The sequence below is a fragment of the Penaeus vannamei genome, chromosome 12 (genome assembly GCF_042767895.1).
Source record: "Penaeus vannamei isolate JL-2024 chromosome 12, ASM4276789v1, whole genome shotgun sequence".
NCBI lineage: Eukaryota > Metazoa > Arthropoda > Malacostraca > Decapoda > Penaeidae > Penaeus > Penaeus vannamei.
Genome location: NC_091560.1, coordinates 43,366,703 through 43,374,202, shown reverse-complemented (window position 1 = coordinate 43,374,202; position 7,500 = coordinate 43,366,703). Strand labels below are relative to the sequence as shown.

Here is a 7,500-nt window from a genome sequence, read left to right as displayed (position 1 = left end):
GGGTTTTTTTTTCGTCGTCGTTAAGGTCGTTGTGGTATTGTTTTTTTTATTATTTGTGTTTTATTTGTTATTATTTTTTTCGTTTTTAAAAAATATTTTTATTTATTTTTTACTATTATTATTATTATATATATTTTTTTTGCATTGGTTGGTATTACTTTTCCCTTTATAGGTGGATATCTGTTTTTTTCGGTCTTGTGGATTATGGTATTATTTGGTATTTGTGTTGGTGTTGGTACCGTTCGTGGTATTAATGGTATTGTTTTTGGTATTTTGGGTCATGGTTTTAATGGTATTGTTGTTCTGATTCATCGTGTTTATGGTATTATTCTTGGTACTGTTGTTCATGGTATTATTATTGCCGTTATTGGTATTATTAGCACTGTTGTTATTGGTATTATCATTGGTATTATTACTGTTATTATTATTATTATTATTGGTATTATTACTGTTATTATTATTATTATTATTGGTATTATTACTGTTATTATTATTACTGTTATTGTTATTACTGTTATTATTATTATTATTATTATTATTATTATTATTATTATTGTTAATATAGTTGTAATCAGTATTGGTATTGTTATAATTGGTATGCCTGTTGGTACTGGTATTATTGTTGTTGATTATGAACACATTTCTTAATGAGGAGCATCACGGATAGAAGCAGATAATTAAGAAATACGAATGAAGAGGAAATGGGAAAAAACGCAATCGGGAAAAATGACAGATTTTTGTTCATAATTTGGGAGTGAAAATTAATTAATTTATCATTTAATTAATTGATTTATCATTATTGTTATTATTGTTAATGGATCCTTACCACCTCTCCTCCACCCCCCCACCAACCACTCTTTTGCCCTCTCTTCCACCCCCTTTTCCCCTCTCTATCTCTCTTCCTCCCCTTTCCACCCTTCCTCAACTTCATCCCTCGTCACACCTCCTCTCCACCCTCTACCACTCCCCACTCCCTCCCCCTCCACCTTCCACCTCCCCACTCCCCCTTCCACCCCTCCACCCCTCCTCCAATCTCACCCCCTCCACACCTTCCCCTCTCCCCTCACCCCTCCACCCCTTCCCCTTCTCCCCCCTTCCACCCTTCCTCAATCTCACCCTCCTCACCCCCTCCTTCCCCCCACCCCTTCCCCTTCTCCCCCTCTCCCCCTTCCACCCTCCTCAATCTCACCCCCTCCACCCCTTCCCCCTCTCCGCCTCCACCCCTCCTCAATCTCATCCTCCTCCCCCCTCCACCCTTCCCCCTCCCCACTCCCCCTTCCCACCCCTCTGCCCTTCCACCCCTTCCACCCCTCCGCTCAATCTCACCCCTTCCACCCTTCCTCAATCTCCCCCTCCTCCACCCCTCTCCCCCCTCTCCCCCACCCATCCTTTGAGCCGCCCCCCCCCACGACTTCCGTTCGAATTTGGAAACTATGTCGAATTTGGGTTTTAAGTTTTAATAGAGGCTCGCGGGCGGCAACTAATACAACAGCGTGGGCGTTTTGATCGTGCGGGCGTCTAAGGAGTGGGCGGGTGTGTTGTTGTTGTTTTTTCTTCCTCAAAATTAATGGGGTTGTGAGTTTTTTTTTGCAGGGGTGGGTGGGGGGTTTTTGATAACTTGTTTGTGTGTTCTTTCTTTCTTTGATTAGGAAAAAAAGGCGTTTTCTTTGCAGGAGGATGGTATCGATATGTCTATACGTATATATGCATTTATTTTATGTGCATGTATATTATATATATATATATATATATATATATATATATATATATATATATATATATATATATTGTATATATATGTATAAAATATATATATATGATATGTATATATATGTATATATATGTATATATATGTATATATATGTATATATATGTATATATGTATATATATATATATATATATATATATATATATATATATATATATATATATATATATGTATATATGTATATATATATATATATATATATATATTATATATATATATATGTATACATTCTCCCTCTCTCTCTCTCTCTCTCTCTCTCTCTCTCTCTCTCTCTCTCTCTCTCTCTCTCTCTCTCTCTCTCTCTCTCTCTCTCTCTCTCTCTCTCTCTCTCTCTCTCTCTCTCTCTCTCAACCTCCCCACTCCCTCCCCTTTCCCCCTTTCCCACTCCTCCTTCCCCCTCCCTCCCTTCCCTCCCTCCCCCTCCTCCCCCTCCCCTCCTTCCTTCCCTCTTCCCTCCCTCCCTCCTTCCCTATAAGTTAAAATATATATTTCTACATTTGCTTCAATCCCTAATTTATCTTTAATTTTATCGATATCTATTTCATTATCGATTCGTCTATATCTATATTTATTAGTCTATATCAGTTATTAATTATTGTTTATTTACTTCCGTCGTGTTAAGAAGTCTTTATTTATTTTAATTATTCATCTATTTATCTTTGCAACGATAAATAGATATGCAAAATTATAGACTGTGAATTATATAATATTTATATAATATTATATAATGTAATTATGTAGATTATGAATTATATATTAGATTCACCAACGTTTTTAATTTGGTTTGTTTATTTTGATTCTGTTGCATGTATTAATGGGCGTGATTGGTGATAAATTTATCAATAGAATTTAATCAATTTAGCTAATTGTGATAAATTTATGGAAAAAAAAAGTTTATTGAAAGCTGTTGATAAGAATGGACGCTCGATGAATTAAGAGCTGTCGAGAGGCCATCGGGTTGATGAACAAGTGAACAATTAATATTCGTGTGTTTTTTTTTTTGGGGGTGGGGTGGGGGTGAAACAGAGAAGATGAGAGTGAAATTGAAACTCATCAATAGCGTACTTCGGGAAAAATGTTTCAGCTCGTGAAGATGATGAATGCCAGGATGAATGAGGTGAATGGTGAGGTGTGTGTGTTGTATTTCTTTTCTTTTCTTCTCTCTCTGTTCTTCTCTTCTCTGTCTCTTTCTGTTTTTTTTTTTTTTTTTTTTTTTTTTTTTTTTTTTTTTTTTTTTTTTTTTTTTTTTTTTTTTTTTTTTTTTTTTTCCCCCCCCCTCCCCCCCCCCCCCCCCCCCCCCCCCCCCCCCCCCCCCCCCCCCCCCCCCCCCCCCCCCCTCTTCTCTCTTCTCCTCGTCTCTTCTCTCTCTCTCTCTCTCTCTTCTTCCTTCTCTCTTCTCTTCTTCTTCTTCTTCTTCTTCTTCTTCTCTCTCTCTCTCTCTTTCTCTTCTCTCTCTCTCTTCTTCCTCTTCTCTCTTCTCTTCTTCTTCATTCAAATTTCTTCTTCTCTTTCTTTCTCGTTTTTCTCTCTCTCTTTTTTATCTTTTCTTTTCTCTCTCTCTCTCTCCTGTCTGTCTCTGTCTCTGTCTCTGTCTCTGTCGGTCTCTCTCTCTGTCTCTCTCTCTCTGTCTCTGCCGCTCTCTCTCTCTCTCTCTCTCTGTGTCGGTCCCTCTCTCTGTCTCTCACTCTCTCCTCTCTCTCTCTCTCTCTTTCTCTCTCTCTCTCTCTCTCTTTTTCTCACTCTCACTCTCACTCTCTCTCTCTCCTTTTTCTCTTCTTTCTCTCTCTCTCTCTCTCTTTTATCATTTCTTATAAACTCAAAGGTCCAAGAAAAGAGGGAGGGAGAGGGAGAGAGGGAGGAGGGGGAGGAGCTTCACTTTGAATGAGGGTTCCGGCGTATAAAGGAAGAAAGAGGAAGAAGGAAGGGGAAAGATGAATAAAAAGGGATAAGAAGAAAATGTAAAAAGAAAAGAAAAAAAAGAAAAGGGAAGGAGGAAAAGGAAAGATGAAAACAAGGGATAAGAAGAAAATGTAAAAAATAAGACAAGGGAAGGGAAGGAGGGGACTAGGAGGGAGGAAGCAGGAGGGAGAGAGAGAAATGAGAGGAAGAGAAGAGTGAAAAGAGGCGAGAGGAAAGAAAGTAAAGGCGAAATAGGAAAGAGGAAGGAGAAGAGAGAAGAGAGAGAGAGAGAGAGAGAGAGAGAGAGAGAGAGAGAGAGAGAGAGAGAGAGAGAGAGAGAGAGAGAGAAGAGAGAAGAGAGATAGATAGATAGATAGATAGATAGATAGATAAATAGATAAATAGAGACAAAGATAAATAGATAAATAGAGAGAAAGAGAGACAGAGACAGATAGAGACACAGACAAACAGACAGAAAGAGGAAAAGGCCAGAACACAATGACCCCCCCCCCCCAACCCCACCCCACCCCCGCCCCCGCCCCCGCCCCCGCCCTCCCCGCCTGCCCCCAGAAGGAAAGGCGAAAAGCGAGATCGATGAAGGATCTGCCGAAGAATTGCCAAGCTGTAGGATATTAGGAATTCATGAGGGCGTGTAATGCCCATTGTGCAAGGGAGGGAGGGGGAGGGAAGGGAGGGAGGAGTGGGTTGGTGGGAGGTGGGGATGGGAGGATGGGTGGTGGGAAGATGGAGGGAGGAAGAGGAGGAAGGAGAAGGAAAGAAGGAGGGAGGGTGGTGAGATGGTGGGGAGGGAGGAGGGAGGGAGGGAGGAGGAGGGTAGTGGGAAAGGGAGGAAGGAAGGGAGGAAGGAGGAAGGAGGAGAGAAGGAGGAAGGGTAGGGAAGGGAGGGTGGGTCAAGGAGGAGGGAGGGAGTGAGTTGGTGGGGAGGGAGGGTTGGAGGGAGTGTAGGTGGGTGGGTGGGTGGGAGGGATGGAGGGAAGGAGGAGGGAGGGTGGGTAGGGTGGGTGAGTGGGTGGGTGGGTGGGTGGGTGGGTGGGGGGAGAGAGAAGGGAGGAGGAGGAGGGAGGAAGGAAGGAAGGAAGGAGGGGAGAAAGGGAGGGAGGAGGAGGAGGGAGGAGGGAAGGAAGGTGCGGTGGGAGGGAGGGTGGGTGGGGAGGGTGGGAGGGAGGGAGGGAGGGAGGGAGGGGAGGAAGAGGGAAGAGGGAAGGAAGGAAGAAAGGAGGGTGGGTTGGTGGGTTGGTGGGGGAGAGGGGAGGGAGGGTACTAAGGAAGGAGGAGGGAGGGAGGGAGGGAGGGTGGGTTGGTGGGAGGGAGGGAGGGGGTGGGGGGTGGGGGGGTTGGTGGTGGGTGGAGGTGGGTGGAAGGGAAGGAGAGGGAGGGAGGGGGAGGGAGGGAAGGAAGGAGGGAGGAGGAAGGGAAGGAGGGAGGAGGAGGAGAGGAGGATGATGAGTAGGTGAGAGGGAGGGAAGGAGGGAGGGAGAGAGGGTGGGAGGAAGGGAGGAAGGAGAGGGAGGGAGGGAGGGAGAGTGAGTTGGGTTGGTGGGTGGGAGGGCAGGAGAAGGGAGGGAGGGTGGGAAGAAAAGAGGGAGGGGAGGAGGGAGGAGAAAAAAAAGCGGGGAGGAAGGGAGGAGGGATGGGTTGGTGGAAGGGAGGGAAGGAGGGAGGGAGGATGGGTAGGTTGGTGGGAGGAGGATGATAGTGAGGTGAGGAGGAGAAGGAAGGAAAAGGAAGGAAGATAGAGGTTGGGAGGAAGAAGAGAGGAAGGAGAGAGATGAGGATAAGGTATGTTAGAGGGAGGAAGAGTGGGAGGAAGAGAGGGAGGGAGGGTGCGTGACTGCTGGGTGGGGGGGGGGGGGTAAAGGCATCATTAAGAGAATCTTGTGTATAACGAGAGGGAAAGGGAGAAGGGAGAGGGGACAGGAGGAAAAGGAGAAGGAAAAGGAGAAGGAAAAGGAAAAAGGGAGGAAATAGAAAGGAAGAGAAAGAGAAAATAAAAGCAAAGAGAAAGATGAAAATAGAAAACGGGAGAGGGGGATAGGGAAGAGAAGGAAAAGCAGAAGGACAGAGAAAAGAGACGAAATAAATAGAAAGAGAGAAAAAATAAAAGCGAAAGAGAAAGAGAAAGACCGAAAACGAGATTATATATAAAGAGAGAAAAAGAAAAACTAAAAAAATCATAAACACGCGAAGAAAGAAAAATACAACAACATAAGCACTCGAAGGAAGAAAGATACACGAAATAAATAAATAATAATAATAATGATAATAATAATACTGGTAATAATAATAATAATAGAAATGATAATAGTAATAATAGTAATAATAGAAATGATAATAGTAATAATAGTAATATATTGATAATGATAATGATAATGATAAGGATAGTAATAGTAATAATAGTAGTAATAGTAATGATAGTAATAGTAATGATAATAATAATAATAATAATAAAACGAATCCTATTAATCCACCTTTGTAACTCTCCTCTCAGCTGGGACCGCCCGGCCGCCCCCCCACCCTCCGGGAACCCCGAGTGGACCGGGATCGGATTAGGATCGGCTAATCAGGGACGAGAGAGAGGGGGGGAGAGTTTGGAGTCGAGATTCAACTTTGGATTCGGAGGGAGGGAGGGGGTGAGGGGTGAGGGAGGGAAGGGGGGAGGGGGAGGGAAGGAGGAGGAGGAGGAGGAGAGGGAGGGGAGGAAGGAGGAGGAGGGAGGAGAGGAGGGTGAGGAGGGAGAGGGAGTGGGAGAGGTGGGAGGGAGAGGGAAGGGGAGGGAGGAAGAGAGGGAGAGGGAGAGGGAGGAGGAGGGAGGAGGAAGGGGAAAGAGGAGAGGGGAGAGACAGAGAGAGAGAGAGAGAGATTTTACAAAAGATTTTAAAAAGAGAAGGAGAAAGAAAGAGAAAGAGAGAGAGAGAGAGAGAAAGAGAGAGAGAGAGAGAGAGAGAGAGAAGAGAGAGAGAAGAGAAGAAAGAAGAAAGAAGAAAGAGAAAGAAGAAAGAAAGAAAGAGAAACAGAGAAGAAAGAGAAAAGAAGAGAAAGAGGCAAGAGAGAGAGAGAGAGAGGCAAGAGAGAGAGAGAGAGAGGCAGAGAGAGAGAGAGAGGCAGAGAGAGAGAGAGAGAAGAGACAGAGGAGAGAGAGAGAGAGAGAGAGGCAGAGAGAGAGAGAGAGAGAGGCAGAAGAGAGAGAGAGAGAGAGGGGCAGAGAGAGAGAGAGAGAGAGGCAGAGAGAGAGAGAGACGAAGAAGAAGAGAAGAAGAAGAAGACAGAAGAAGAAGAAGAAAGGGGCAGAGAGAGGGAGAGAGGCAGAGAGAGAGAGAGAGGCAGAGAGAGAGAGAGAGAGAGGCAGAGAGAGAGAGAGAGAGAGAGAGAGAGAGAGAGAGAGAGAGAGTGAGAGAAAGAGAAAGAAGAAAGAAAGAAAGAGAAAGAGAAAGAGAAAAGAAAGAGAGAGACAGAGACAGAGACAGAGACAGAGACAGGAGACAGAGACAGAGACAGAGACAGAGACAGAGACAGGGGGCAAGTTAGAGACAGAGACAGAGACAGAGACAGAGACAGAGACAGAGACAGAGACAGAGACAGAGACAGAGACAGAGACAGAGACAGAGACAGAGACAGAGACAGAGACAGAGACAGAGACAGAGACAGAGAGACAGAGACAGAGACAGAGACAGAGACAGAGACAGAGACAGAGAGACAGAGAGACAGAGAGACAGAGACAGAGACAGAGACAGAGACAGAGACAGAGACAGAGACAGAGACAGAGACAGAGACAGAGAGAGAGAGACAGAGAGAGGGAGAGAGAGAGAGAGAG

General features: G+C 44.6%; 2 protein-coding genes across 4 annotated transcripts in view; one reads left to right on the top strand and one right to left on the bottom strand.

Annotated features, from left to right (window-relative positions):
* Mgat4a (alpha-1,3-mannosyl-glycoprotein 4-beta-N-acetylglucosaminyltransferase a) overlaps positions 1-7,500 on the top strand; it is a 192,801-nt gene that overhangs the window by 61,288 nt on the left and 124,013 nt on the right. The gene's annotated exons all lie outside the window — the stretch shown is intronic.
* LOC138863566 (uncharacterized) overlaps positions 1-7,500 on the bottom strand; it is a 25,023-nt gene that overhangs the window by 16,833 nt on the left and 690 nt on the right. The gene's annotated exons all lie outside the window — the stretch shown is intronic.